General features: G+C 38.4%; 1 protein-coding gene across 1 annotated transcript in view; it reads right to left on the bottom strand.

Moving 5' to 3' along the window:
- LOC307126715 (uncharacterized protein) overlaps positions 1–4214 on the bottom strand; it is a 34336-nt gene extending 30122 nt beyond the window's left edge. The window contains exon 1 of the mRNA XM_079817368.1: positions 4147–4214. The gene's annotated coding sequence lies outside the window, so the exon portion shown is untranslated. The remainder of the gene's footprint in view (positions 1–4146) is intronic.
- Between the last annotated feature and the right edge of the window lie 12108 nt (positions 4215–16322).

Below are 16322 nucleotides of genomic sequence, written 5' to 3' on the forward strand. Positions count from 1 at the left end.
TAACTCGACTTGCTGACCGCCGCAAGCTAGTTATTTTAGTCTATAAAGCTTTAAGTATGGATATGTTTCTTACACAAACGTGCAACTTCACTTCAGAAGGCCTTTATTAGAGATAATTTATTTTAATAAATAAAAAAATATCTTTATGTATCCAGAGCCGCTTGGAGCACTTTTATGATGGATGGATGCACTTTTATGATGGATAGATGCACTTTTATGATGGATGGATGCACTTTTATGATGGATAGATGCACTTTTATGATGATAGATGCACTTTTATGATGGATAGATGCACTTTTATGATGGATGGATGCACTTTTATGATGGATGGATGCACTTTTATGATGGATAGATGCACTTTTATGATGGATAGATGCACTTTTATGATAGATAGATGCACTTTTATGATGGATGGATGCACTTTTATGATGGATGGATGCACTTTTATGATGGAAAGATGCACTTTTATGATGGACAGATGCACTTTTATGATGGACGGATGCACTTTTATGATGGATGGATGCACTTTTATGATGGAGAGATGCACTTTTATGATGGACAGATGCACTTTTATGATGGATAGATGCACTTTTATGATGGATGGAGGCACTTTTATGATGGAAAGATGCACTTTTATGATGGAAAGATGCACTTTTATGATGGATGGATGCACTTTTATGATGGATGGATGCACTTTTATGATGGATGGATGCACTTTTATGATGATAGATTATAAAGCTGGGAAGAGCCAGGACTTTTTCAATATAACTCTGATTGTGTTCGTCTGAAAGAAGAATGTCATACACACCTAGGATGACTCGAGGGGAAGTAAATCATGGGCTAATTTTAATTTGTTGAACCCTTTAAATTCATTTAGTCAAGATTACTAAGCAAATTGTGACATTCCTACTAGACAGCCATGCCTAATAGAGAAAATTGTGTCAGATTAACGGTTTAATTTTGCCATGCCTACTACATAAAATAATGTCATGTTAACTACATTCCTACACAAACATATTAAATCCATTTTATCACGAAATTCAAACGATAAATGCGGTTTTGACGCTCTTTAATGTGGCGTGAGTGATCATGTCTTCCTAAAGAATAAACATGAATTAATATCTTAAGGTATATTGAGGATACATTAACACTTATCATATGGCGTAATCAATATTGTGTTTAGAATTGTGGCATCCCTAATATTTATCCAAATGAGGTTTGTAAATGCATGCATTCTTTATATTTTACATTGATCGTTAATTTTGTAATATTGAAATATATACAAATATTGTCTATTGAGCAACAGTTACATTGAACCTGGAATGATAATTTGTGTTACCACAATTGTGATACTTTGCAATGAGTATGTATGATGGATTTTGAACTGTACTATTTTTATGACAGGTTCTCTGGGAATCAGACATCAGATGTTGGCCTGGACAGATGTACCAACAGTCCACCACACTGACCTCTGACCTCTGATTGCTATCATGTTCTGTGAGAGCATCATTATAGCAAAACTGAGCACCTGTGACAGTGGGATTTGTAGTTGTAAAGAATAGTCACACATCAGTACACACTTAAAGTCAGAGAGAAAGGGTATTTTTTTAGAAGTTGCAAACTTTTCTCTCTTACAAACAACACAACAGTTAAACCTTTTGAAATTCTTTTCTGGTGGTGCACAAGTCATATTCTACAAATCACAAATTAAAGGATTAGTTCACTTTTAAATAAACTTTTGCTGATATTTTACTCACCCCCATGTCATCCAAGATGTCCATGTCTTTCTTTCTGCAGTCGAAAAGAAATGAAGGTTTTTGATGAAAACATTCCAGGATATTTCTCCATATAATGGACTTCAATGGGCTCCAAACGGTCCAAGGTCCAAATGACAGTTTCAGTGCAGCTTCAAAGGGCTTTAAACGACACCAGATGATGAATAAGGGTCTGATCTAGCCAAACCATCAGTTTCAGTGAGAAACCCAGCAGTATTTATGCTATTATTTTACCTCTTAACAGATGAACGTGATCATCTCTGAGCTCAGCCATAAGTGAGGTCAAATACGAGCGTGGACATAGATGTTTACGTAGATGCCTCATTAGCGACTGCACGGATCAGTAGAATGAGGCATCTACTATCGATATATCTATGACCACGATCTATTTTGACCTCACTCTCCGGAAGTTATGGCTGAGCTCAGAGATGATCATGTTTGTCTGATAAGAGGTAAAATAATAGCATAAATACTGCTGGGTTTCTCACAGAAGCTGATGGTTTGGCTAGATAAGACCCTTATTCATCATCTGGTGTCGTTTAAAGCCCTTTGAAGCTGCACTGAAACTGTCATTTGGACCTTGAACCGTTTGGAGCCCATTGAAGTCCATTATATGGAGAAAAATCCTGGAATACCTTAATTTCTTTTCGACTGCAGAAAGAAAGACATGGACATCTTGGATGACATGGGGGTGAGTAAATTATCAGCAAAAGTTTATTTAAAAGTGAACTAATCCTTTAAGAAATTAAATTTCTCGTCAATGGAACGTAAAGTGTAGTGTGAACGCACCTTTCTTCTGCAAAAGTGTGAAGTCGTGGACAACTTTTATTTGTTAATTGATATGCGAGATCTCACATAATATATGTTATGATATGACACATCAGTGTGTGACACTCACACACATGCTCTATCCAGTGATAAACATGTTCTTGTCATTTATTAATCAATCAGTAATCATTTATTATAAATGCTACTATTTTACAATTATTATTTAAGACTGTTATAGAGGGATATTTTCGTTAAACCTTACTTTATTTGAACAATCTAAAAAAATCTTTATTATTTTGTGATTTGCAGAATGGGTTTTAGTACAAACTGTTGTATTTGTGATAGAGAAAAGAAAACTACAAGTTTACAAATCCTAATACATGTTCTTGTGACTTTTCTGAAATATTCTCCACAAACTCCACTGTCACAGGTGCTTAGTTTTGCTACAATAATACTAGATATTATACAGCACATGCATGATTTGAGACGATATTCTGATTTTTACAATTTACCAATCTAGCTTATTAACTACTATTAATTTTGTATATAATCAATATATAAACAAGTGATATTTAATTATTAACAAGGGATTGGCTGGACCCTGCTGACCCAATCAGTATTTCTCGTCCAATGGTCATACTTTAATTTTCCAGTTTCTCTAGTATTGCATCCTTCTCATGGGCATTTAATAATGACTCTTTTTTGGCCCATAATATGCAGTTTATTTGTAAAGTAATTAAAAATATTTCTCTATGCTATTGAAATTGTGGGTTACATCTTTGTCACCTTTTTCACCCAAGGAGTTTACATTTGCTGATTTGTACACTAGTGGCAAAGGGTACGATTTCTTTATAAACTATCTACTCACCCATATGCATTTATTTTGTCACTTAGTCTCAGTCACCTTTAGAAACAAACCCGTGATGTATAATTGCATATATATATATATATATATATATATATATATATATATATATATATATATATATATATATATATATTTTTTTTTTTTTTTTTTTTTTTTTTTTTTATATATATATTATATACCCACATGAAAAAATACTATAGTATATTATAGTAAAATTACAGTAAAATTACTATAGTTCATACTATAGTAAAGACACTACAGTAAATTGTAGTATATTATAGTATTTACTACACTTTGTTAATTTACTGTAGTATATTTACTATAGAACGGTTCAAAAACACTATAGTATTTACTAGAGTAATTTTACTATAATATACTATAGTATTTTTTCATTGCTTTCAGTGCTTTAAACATATAGGCTATCTGTAACTGTGCTTTGTGAATATTAAAACAATGTTAACTGAATATGATGTGTGATTATTACGTAAACAGGTTAATTTATCTTATTAGTATTAAGTATTTGAGATTTTTAAAACAGAAAATGTGTTAACTGTATACAACTTTAGCCAAATCAACGTCATTTCAGCATAAGGTAAGCAAAACATTTACGTTAGTTTTGAATGGCGTGTCTGGCGTTTTTTCTATGCCAGTGCTATCTGGGTGTATCCCGAAAACTATAAAATTGCCTGATCAGTTTGCATTGATTTAAACACTTTAAAAGCTTAAAACACAAACCTTTCTTCAGCAGAATCACAATAGATGCAGGAGTGCGGCGCAGCCTTATGATGTCACAACACTACTACAAAATAAAAGTCCTGATCACATGCTCAAGTCGCAGATGTGTGTAGACATTCACATACAGATAATAAAACACATATCAGTTGAATTCTTGGTGAAATACATATTTAAATGCGTGTTGGTCAATGATGTGCTAAAAATAACTACCAAAGAAAGAGTTTGAACCACATCTAATATGTGAGATTCTGTAAATGCTAAACACAAATGTTTGTGTGCAGAAATCATTTATACAAGGGGCAGAGAACTTTTATTTATACTTATTTTATTAAGAATTTAATCAAAACAATAAACGTTTGTCAATATAATTTTTACAATATAGGGACACAGACTCAACAAACAAATAAATATGCCACTAAAATGACTGATTTTGTGGCGACTTTTCTCAGAATTTCTAAAAGGTGAACACTGATAATAACTTAAAAGTATAATTTCAACATTTTATTTCAAACGTAACCCCAAATAAAGCATTATATTGCTGTTTCCACAGGATTTTATGAAGCTATGGGGGGGGGGGGGGTTATCAGGCCCTCTAGGAGGTCTGGGGGCAAATGCTCCCCCTTTTGAAAATGTTGTGTATTTAATAGGTATCAATACATTTTGTATATATTATGTATCAGACATAGACATATGAAACACTTTATACTCAAATGTCAAAACATTTACTCGAATCAATGAACAGCATTAATAAAGCCCCAGTATTACAGATCATTAACTAAAAAAAGTTGCAACATGGAGTAAAGTGCCTTGCTCAAGGACACACTGTTGGTGACCGCTGGGATCGAACCAGCAACCATCTGCGTATCAGTTAAGTGGTTTAACCCACTGGACCACCACCTCTCTACCTAATTTAGTTCTTGACTCTCCACTTTCAGTGCCATCAGATCTAAAAGAGACAAAAACAAGTTAACCCCAGTTTAATGGCACAAAACAACAGACATCAAGACATTAAAACATTTGAGGCATCAAAACAAAAAATATATACTATACCCCATAAGCTACAGAAAGAGGAGTTACATTTCTTTAGGAAAAATGTTTTGATTCTGTGTGTTCAGGACACTGCCACAGTTGTTATGAAGTGGTTTGGAATATAGGGCTTTGCGATATGGGGAAAATATCGAATTGCAATTTTTCTGACAGATATCATGATTGTGATTCGATTTGCAATTTAATTTTGTGAAGTCAAGCTTCAGCTACACACCCTCTAAATTAAAGTAACCACTAGATGGCAGTGTGCACCAGTGGTGTAGGCGGGGTCACCAGTAACATCACATGATATTTAAACTTCTTGCGGGTTGTATCAGTAGGGACAGGTGGCGGGAACATACTAGCTGTGTCCCAATTCAGGGGCTGCATCCTTTGAAGGATGCCGCCTACATGGCCTTCGAAGGAGGCTCCACATGTAGCCTTCATTGGTAATTGGTAATTGAGCCACCAGGTGTTCCCTCTTACCGCTCCTGTCAGCAAACTGTGTGAGAGGAGAGCTGCCATCCTGAGAACTATGGAGCCAGAATTGCTACTTTTTATTTTAATTTTTTATGTGTTACTGGAGGAGATGGTGGAGTTTCAACCCCGGCGCCGCCGGTTCATTTATCTCAGACTTTGCCAAGACCATAGGCAGGTAAGTTAAACTGGTTTGCTGTATCCTTTTTGACGGATTAAACATTGTATTTGTTGCTAGCATTTGGTTTCAACTAACTTGAATAAACTTATGACTCATGAAAACACAAAATACACATAAAGCGGTTTGAATGTTGACATATACGTTGGCAAGATGCTATTTCATAGGCTATAGTTTATTCTCTTCACCATGGTCAATGTATTTAGACAGGTTTTCAACCCAGTTTTATTTTTAGGCAATTTAACCATCAAAAAAATATATTTTGTTACTTTAATTTTCAAAATGAACTGTGGACTGTAAGGAACGAAATTTGTTAAAATATTCATGTAGAAATGTAAAGTAGGTCTACTGAAGTACCACCCAAGTCATCATTGACTTCTCAATTTCTCTTTTCCTTCTTTCCCTAAATCAGACCAGACCCCTGTACTGCAGGATTAACCTGAATGTCCCACTGCTGGACAGATTTTTTAGTAATTCAGATACACATCCTGACTTTCGGCTGAGCAGGGAGGCCCTGACAGTGCTGCTGGATCTGTTAAATGAACGTCGACATGGATGGGGTTCCACAATCGAGACCCTGGTGTTTCTTTTCTGGCTGGCGTGTGGTACATCATACAGGGTGGTCTCCAGAGCATTTGACATGCCTCGTTCCACTGTCCACCGCATTGTCCACCGAGTTGCAGAAGAGGTGGTGGCCATTCGCCACCAAGTAATTCACCTCCCCAACACCCCAGAGAAGCTGGAGGCAGTTTGTCGTGGGTTTGCAGGGCTGGCAAGACACAGAGCTTTCCTGAAAGCTGCAGGAGCAATCGACGGCTGCCATGTCCGCATCAAGCCACCAAGCGGCCCTGATGGTCAGTGCTACAGGAACAGGAAACTGTTCCCGTCGATCATCCTGCAGGCAGTTTGTGACCATCAGGGCCGCTTCATTGACACCTACGTGGGCTGGCCCGGGTCAGTGCATGACGCACGAGTGCTCCGCCACAGCCCACTGTACAGGAGGTCAGTGTACCCTCCTCCAGGGCACTTCATCCTGGCAGACGGAGGGTACCCATGCCTCCAACGCCCACTCCCTACAAGAGGCCAGTACAAGGTGTGGGAGCCCAGCGCTTTAATATTTATCATTCCAGGGCTCGCTCCATTATAGAGCATGCTTTTGGGATGATGAAGACCAGGTTTAGGGCCATCTTCCTGCAAGCGCTGGAGGTGCACCACACCTTTGTACATCATGTAAGTAAATTGAAAATACATTTTAAATACACTTGAATCTTTTATATATATATATATATATATTTTTTTTTAATCAATTTCAGGTCATAACAGCCTGTGCCATCCTCCATAACATCTGCCTTGAGGTTGGTGACATCATGGACCCGGAGGATGAGCACGAGGAGGATGTGGCAGAGGATGAGGGGGAGCAGGGTTTGGAGACAGTCAGTGGTGCTCCATGGCGTGACCAGCTGTCTGCTGAGGTGTCTGCCCTGGAGGAGGGACCCACTGACCATGACTATTTTTTATTCTTCCCTCTTTCTGAAAATAGTGACATGGCAGCTGTCGATTGAGTCAGCCCTGCAAACCTGCTGGTAGACAATGCAGTGGACAGTGGAAATATGCTCTCAAACACTCAGGAGAGCATCCCACTGGCAGAGACTTTACCAGGGTCTCTATTGTGGACCATCCCATCCAGCAGCACCATCAGGGTCTCCCTGCTCAGCTCAATGAAAGCATGCATAACTTTTCCCAATCAATTTTATGTATTATTCATTTATAGTTGTTTTTCTGTTGTTGTAAATAGTTGTTAAAATAAATCATTTATGTACAAATTGAAATTTACATGGCCAAAAAAAAAGTATGTTTGTTTATAAATTACTCCCATTAAAAAAGTAATCAGTTTTCAGTTTCCATATTTTTATTTCCAAATGCCAACTTATATATTATATTTAAAAAATGCTACGCTTCATTTACAACACTTTTCAAAATATAAATACGACTTAATTTGCATTGCCAAAATAACATGTGCCGAGAAAAAAGTGAAAAACAAATATATACAAAATTTTAGAGTGTGTGATTTATTTTTCTATCATTCTCTCAAGGAGAGAAAAGAGTCTGTCCATCCTCTCCCTGCTGTCTTGTGCCCTCCTTGCCTCAGTTTCCCTTTGAAATGCCATGTCTTCCCTCATTATTTCAATGAGGTCCTCCTCACAGCCTCTTTTTCGGGCTGGGCCTGGGGCTGGGCCAGGGGCTGGGGCCTCCTCCTCCACTGCTGAAGTTGGCCCTGGTGGAGTGACCTTCCCCAACAGGTCCATTTTCTCCAGGATTCTCCTAAAATAAGACAAAAAGGAAGGACTTATGAAAAAATATTAACACAGGGGTGCAATCTTAACATTAGAAAGTTACAGTTGTTTCTATAGAAAATACTCCAGAAATTATATGCCTGGATCCTCAAGTTTGATAAAAAAATATATATATATTTGTAGACATATCTTGCATGACGGCACTACAAAAAACAACAACAGCAAAGTGAAAGACTATTGCTTTATGTAGTTGTCTCATTGCCATTATTTTTATAGGGTGAGGGCTATTTTTTTGTATAACCAAGAGGCAGCTAATGGAAATTTTACAAAAGGTTAATGCCTTACCGCCAGGCCACAAGGGCAGAGTTTTTGGCCCCAGTAAATAGGTGGTCATTTTCGGCCCTCAGTTTAATAAATTGAGCGGTCTGCTCCTTTGTCCCTGAAACAAAAAGTATTACAAGTTCAGCCTCAGACTACTTGACAAAAGAAACTGTGCAATTGTTACATTTTTAGTAACAGTTTTAGTGCTGCGGTTTTATTTACTTGTATACATTCTTAAAATTCAAGGCTAAAAAAAACAAAAAAAACAATTTGTGTCTTGTTTGTAGGCGTAGTTCAAACATCTGAAAATGATGAAATCAAGAAGCATTTACAAGTCTTGTTTTGGGGGAAAATCATCTAAATGGAAGTAACCAAAGGCAGTCAGTTAGACCGTTTTTATATTTTGCAATGTAATAACTTTGTTGAAATTAAACCCATAGCCTACAGCTATAGTACCCTGACTTTTGACCTAAATTGTTGTAATATTCTTGTTTTATTAAATTTACAAAAGAGTTCTGAGTATTTGTACAATGGCCATAACGGTCAAATTGACCACACACACATACACACACTACAGACGGAATGTCGCGTATTTCAGTTTGCTATTTTCCCCGCCAGTGAAGATGCGCGTCACTGATGCCTATAGCAACTTTTTAGTTGTTTAAATAGGCCTATGCTATTGACCTTTGAAATATCAGCAAGAAATTGTGAGGCGCAGAGGTTTTAACCTTGCTTGTGAGCCTTGAACATGCTGGTGTCTGCATAGTGTTTACGAGTCGAGGGATCTAAACATTTCCAATAACTCCAGAGCATTGTAAAGTCCAAAAGTCAAAATGCATTGAAAAAAGATGGTTCTAATCATTTCCATAATTTACAACATGTTTTTATCTAACGAAATATTCTTCTTTAATCAATATTACTTGGCATTTACAGTCAAAAAAAACATTTTCACTGCTGTGAATTAATTTTTTTTTTTATTACTCTCCCGTTTGCCATACACAAAGTGAGGCACGGAATTTTGGGCACGGTCTAGCGCGCATATTTTATTATATATAATATGCACGCTAGACCGTGCCCAAAATGTGTGCCACACACACACACATATACATACATACATACATACATATATTTATTACACACGTGTGTGTGTGGCAAACGGGAGAGCAAAGTTTTTCACATAGGCTACACACACACACACACATTATTTATATATATTCCATGTTGTTCGATTTTATTCAAATTGAGCATTTCGTTTGAGGATTTGTACACTTTTCATGGTTATACAGTCATAAAATATGAAAGCTTAATTATAAAATCAATAGAAGCTTCGAATGTAAATATGACATAACAAAAGTAGGCTACTAGCCTACGAAAAAGAGCAGCTATGAACACTCAGAATGACCGCTATGGCCATTCGAGTAGTTCGGTAGTTAGCCTATACTGTTAAACAGAAAACAAGATTATTTTTTGCTTATTTTAAGCACCTCACTTAACTGCTTGTCTGGTAGGCCTAAATGCTCCTGAATGAAATAACTGTTTGATATTTGGAGTAGAAAATATTAAGAAAAGCATTTTGCTGCTATTACATTTAGGATTTTATTAATTTATCTCAGTTGATTGGTTTTCAATGTGGATTCAGTGCTTGGTCCATATTTATGCTTTTATCAACACTTGTTTTCGATAGCAATTTGAATTAATTAAAACACAATACTACTTACATTTATATGTGAATTCCTCAGCCACAGAACTAGGACACGCCATTTTCTTTAAATAAAATTCCTTTTTCTTCATTGGGAATTTATGGCAGCTTGCATCCAATTAATAAAAATCATGTCGTCACCGACGCGCTATGAATTGTGAGGTAGGGTAGGCTGCGAAGTGTCCATTTTTGTATCCTTCGTTTGCCTGAGAAACGAAGGGCGCATTTGGAGTCGCATTTTAATGACATTCCAAATTTGGAATGGAATGCACAGAGGAATTGGAATGCACAGAGGAATTCTGTGAATGGAAAGGGTTTCGGCTCACGCATATGGCAGAGTGAGTGACTTCTAGGGGAGTGTGGATTGCTTGCCTGATGTGTTGCAGAGTCTTGCACTGAACAATGATAAATGCGGAGAAATCTTCGAAGAACTACGAAACGAGAGTTTGATGGAGATCCATTGCAGTATGGCTCTTTTGTTAAAACATTTGAACAAGCCATTGAAAAGAAAACAGGTGACAAGCAAGAATGTCTTTACGATCTCAAGCAATATACAAGAGGACGGCCAAGAGAGTTAGTCCGTAGTTGTCACAATATGAGAGCAGATCAAGGATATGCTCAAGCAAAGAATCTGCTCAAAGAAAGTAGCAGCAGCATATATGGAGAAGGTCATTAACTTATCTGTTATAAAGTGTGAAGAGGTTGATGCTTTGGAGTCTTTTTTAAATTTTCTGAGAAGCTGTTGTAATGTAATGTAAGATTTAGAGCATATGGATGAAATGAATGCCATCTCATTGTGATGAAGCTGCCTTACAAGTTTCCAGAAAAGTGGAGGGCTGCTGCTTGTGATTTACAGGAGCGTCGCAGCAACAGGGCCATGTTTTCTGATTTGGTGAGGTTTATTGAGCATCAGGTAAAGATTCTTTCTAATCCACTGTTTGGAGATCTACAGAGTGGACAGGCATCCTCTTCATTTCATGCCAAAGCCAAGCCTAAATCTACCAGTAAAGGGTTTGCAACTTTTGCAGCTGTTCATTCTGTTTCAGAGTTGTGTCCATCTGAAGTAGAGCCCTGCGCGGGACTGTTTTCTTCATCCCGCTCCCGCCCGCACCCGCCGAATTTCTGACCATTACCGCCCGCTCCCGCAACGTATGTGTTACACTCCCGCCCGCTCCCGCAAAACTCTGAGAATTTATTCCCGCACAATAATAGAGATGCATTGATTTTGTGTCTTCTCCCGTCCCGCAGGAAAAAAAAAACACGTAATTGTATTGATATTATTAAAGAGATTCATGGGGTTGTTTGTTTCGTTTCCCTGGCCTGCATGTAAAAAAAAAAAAAAGACAAATACGTTCAAATATCATTTCGTTTTTATCAAAAACTTTGCACATAAAAATAGACTGCTTTGCAAAACAGAAAACAAAAAACAGATTGAGAAACAAAAAACAGATCCCAATTCGTCGGTCAGTTCCGACGTACGTCGAACGTGACCGACTGAAAGGAAACCTGAGAAAACATGCTTCAACAGAACGTAATGTGAACACAAAATAGCAAACGGACATTTAGAAACAATCCATTTCCACTCACTAAACTTCTATGTATTGTTTGTCAAAAACACCAAACAGTCAACTTGACCTGCAGGGAGTGCTGAGCGTTTTTGGTGAGGTATGATCAAGTAGCTATGTATTTGCCAGCTGCGCAATATGTGGATACATATAACGTTATACCGCATGATTTTGCCTACCAAAACAATTGAGAAACTTCTCCAAATGTCAGACTTTCCTTGCTTAGCTTTTGTGCTGTAAATACCTCGTTTGAGGTTCTTTTCTACATCATCTATTGACATCTTCTCCATCATGTCGTTAGGCAACCTCCCTATCCCGCCGATTCCCGCTGTGTTTTTTTTAGCCGCCCATTCCCGCCCGCAGCAAAATTCAAACCGCCCGCTCCCGCGAGATTTACGTTGGGTCCCGCGGGACTCAATCCCAATGCAGCCCTCTAATCTGAAGTACAAACTACCTGTACTAGTCCTGCTCAACCAAAGGACGACAGTAAAATGTGTGGCTGCCATTCGTTGGAAAGGTGGTGTTCTCGTCTGAAGAACATGACACACAGAGAAAGAAAATAGATTCTGTTTTGGCTGCTTGAAGACTGGGCATGTAAGTAAAATAAACCCATTAATCTGTGAAGTGTGCAATCAAAGGCATCCCTCCTTGCTTCACATAGAAACCAAAAGCAAACCATCAGCATTGACAGTAAAAAAGCTCTTGTTACTTTACCTGCTTGTGGTCAAACTGGGGCCGGGAATGAAGAGTGTGTTCTGTCCATCATTCCAGTACAAGTCGAGGCAAAGTCAGGTACCATGATTGTCAACACCTATGCATTCTTGGATCCTGGAGGTTGAGCCAGTTTCTGTATACATCTTATGAGAAAACTGAATCTTACAGGAACAAGTATACTGCTCCGTACTTTAGGCCAAGAAAGGTCTGTAGACACATTCATGCTCTCTGGTCTTCAAATTTCAAGCCTATTATGGAGAGACTTTTATGGATTTACCAGAGCTGTATATTCAAGAATCAATGCCGGTGAGCAAGAATAACATTCTCACTCAGAATGACTTAAATGATTATCCATATCTGGAGAGTATCAGAACTCCCAGTATTAATGCAGAGGTTGAACTGTTGATTGGTCTCAATGCATAAATATCTTATGGAACCGTGGGAAGTCATTAACAGTCATGTCAAAAATATTCCGTGTTTTTTCTTATGCGCGCAACCCTATTAGCCACATACATGTACAAACCCGATAACAAAAAAGTTGGGACACTGTACAAATTGTGAATAAAAACAGAATGCAATGATGTGGAAGTTTCAAATGTCAATATTTTATTCAGAATACAACATAGATGACATATCAAATGTTTAAACTGAGAAAATGTATAATTTTAAGGGAAAATAAGTTGATTTTAAATTTCATGGCATCAACACATCTCAAAAAATTTGGGACAAGGCCATGTTTAGCACTGTGTGGCATCCCCCCTTCTTTTTCTGGGGACTGAGGAGACAAGTTGCTCAAATTTAGGAATAGGAATGTTGTCCCAGTCTTGTCTAATACAGGCTTCTAGTTGCTCAACTGTCTTAGGTCTTCTTTGTCGCATCTTCCTCTTTATGATGCACCAAATGTTTTCTATGGGTGAACGTTCTGGACTGCAGGCTGGCCATTTCAGTACCCGGATCCTTCTTCTACGCAGCCATGATGTTGTAATTGATGCAGTATGTGGTCTGGCATTGTCATGTTGGAAAATGCAAGGTCTTCCCTGAAAGAGACGATGCCTGGATGGGAGCATATGTCGTTCTAGAACTTGGATATACCTTTTAGCATTGATGGTGCCTTTCCAGATGTGTAAGCTGCCCATGCCACACGCACTCATGCAACCCCATACCATCAGAGATGCAGACTTCTGAACTGAGCGCTGATAACAACTTGGGTTGTCCTTGTCCTCTTTAGTCCGGATGACATGGCGTCACAAAGAAATGTGTTTTTATATTTGGTTTCTTTAAGAGAGTATGCTGTAATGAGTTCAGCCTCTGCATAGCTTGCCCTCTATTGTTTGGAGAATTCTTGGAAAGCAGAATGGAAGTGGCGCCACCCAGTGGTTATCCTCGTCAACGTACACCTCTTTGTCCATTATTTCTAGAAAGACTTTATCCTTTGTATAGCACTTTGTATAGCTCTCACTAGATTTTGAACATTGAGAACATGGTGGATCGGGTAAATATGACAAAAGAGGTGACTCACCCCGTTCTACAACGTTGATGCCTTTTGTGCATGAAGAGAAGAATGAAGTTCGTCCATTCGGAAGTATGTTGGTCTTGTAAGCGTTCACAATAGACTGCCGATGAGTCCCATCAAAGCAAACTTCTCCCACAATCACCAAGCCTAAGTCCAAGCGTTGTGCATATGGTGTGTTTTTGGGTCCATTGTGCTGTTCATGCACTGTGTACACTAAGAATGTCTCGCCCCAAAAGAAGGATAGGAGCGCTAGGATCTAAAAGTGGGATTTTATCTGACACCGCAGTGAGGTGAGGGAAACGCAAAGCTACCTCAGGCATAGGAATCTCAGATCTATCATCCGGTAAGGTGTTGCACTCTATCAAGGGCGGAAGAGCAACTACAGTTTTCCCATCAAGCGACTCAATTGAAAATCCACTTACTTTCCTCCCCACCGTGGACACAACGCCCAAACACGTCTTCAGTGTATATGGGGAAGAACTGCTAACGATATTGAACAGATCAAAGAACTGTGACTTTGCCAATGATCTATTACTCTGTTCGTCCAGTACAGCATATATACGTTTGGCTTTTACACGTTGGTTAGAGGGATAAACCAGAATGAGACAAATCTTCGACCACAACTGATTTGATCTGCTATTGATACAGATGCTTCAATGGACCACGGAGCAGGACCTGGATGCATGGCTGCAATGTGTCGGTCACTGTCACATTCTCTGCACTTAAACTGATCACAGCCAAACCACTTTAAATCTTCAAGAACTTACAACTCTGTACTGTTGCTGCATGCGTTTTCACATCATTTGGTACTAGATCTTCTACATCCCAATCTTCCACTTCATTCTGTGCTGGATCCATGCCTATAACCAGAGTGGGTAGAGAAAAATATACTCAAAGGGATAGTTCACACAAAAATATAATTCTGGCATCATTTACTCACCCTCAGGTTGTTCCAAACTTGTATAAATTTGTTTATTCTGTTGAAAAACACATTTTAAAAGAACATATTTTGAAAAAAGTTTGTAACCTGACTGCTTTGGGCTAGAGGGCTGCATTGGGATTGAGTCCCGCCGGGTTCCGCGGGACCCAACGCAAATCTCGCGGGAGCGGGCGGTTTGAATTTTGCTGCGGGCGGGAATGGGCGGCTAAAAAAAAACACTGCGGGAATCGGCGGGATAGGGAGGTTGCCTAACGACATGATGGAGAAGATGTCAATAGATGATGTAGAAAAGAACCTCAAACAAATTATTTACAGCACAAAAGCTAAGCAAGGAAAGTCTGACATTTGGAGAAGTTTCTCAATTGTTTTGGTAGGCAAAATCATGCGGTATAACGTTATATGTATCCACATATTGCGCAGCTGGCAAATACATAGCTACTTGATCATACCTCACCAAAAACGCTCAGCACTCCCTGCAGGTCAAGTTGACTGTTTGGTGTTTTTGACAAACATTACATAGAAGTTTAGTGAGTGGAAATGGATTGTTTCTAAATGTCCGTTTGCTATTTTGTGTTCACATTACGTTCTGTTGAAGCATGTTTTCTCAGGTTTCCTTTCAGTCGGTCACGTTCGACGTACGTCGGAACTGACCGACGAATTGGGATCTGTTTTTTGTTTCTCAATTTGTTTTTCTGTTTTGCAAAGCAGTCTATTTTTATGTGCAAAGTTTTTGATAAAAATGAAATTATATTTGAATGTATTTGTCTTTTTTCTTTTTTTACATGCAGGCCAGGGAAACGAAACAAACAACCCCATGAATCTCTTTAATAATATCAATACAAATACGTGTTTTTTTTCCCCTGCGGGACGGGAGAAGACACAAAATCAATGCATCTCTATTATTGTGCGGGAATAAATTCTCAGAGTTTTGCGGGTGCGGGCGGGAGTGGACATACATATTGCGGGAGCGGGCGGGAGTGTAACACATACGTTGCGGGAGCGGGCGGTAATGGTCAGAAATTCGGCGGGTGCGGGCGGGAGCGGGATGAAGAAAACAGTCCCGCGCAGGGCTCTACTTTGGGCCACCATTGACTTCCATAATACAGAGGGGGAGGGACATTGAACATTACATCATCAAATGTTCCTCAAAATCTTGTGCCTCATCTAAAAGGAGAAAAAGGTTCTCCTTCTCCACATATCTGTATAAAACAAAAATATATAGAACATCCATTATATTTAATGAAGCACAAAACATTATTCATGAAAATTAACATGAAAACAAAAATTCTATTGAAATTTCAAAACATTTTACAGCTGCACAAAATATCGTAATGAAAACCAAAATTACTATTTGCCTAGCAACAATAATAATTTCATGAACACTGAATATATTATTTTATCTGTTATAGATTAATGAAGGACACCTGATCACAAATTTGTCACATTACA

Source organism: Gobio gobio (genome assembly GCF_949357685.1).
Source record: "Gobio gobio genome assembly, chromosome: 5".
NCBI lineage: Eukaryota > Metazoa > Chordata > Actinopteri > Cypriniformes > Gobionidae > Gobio > Gobio gobio.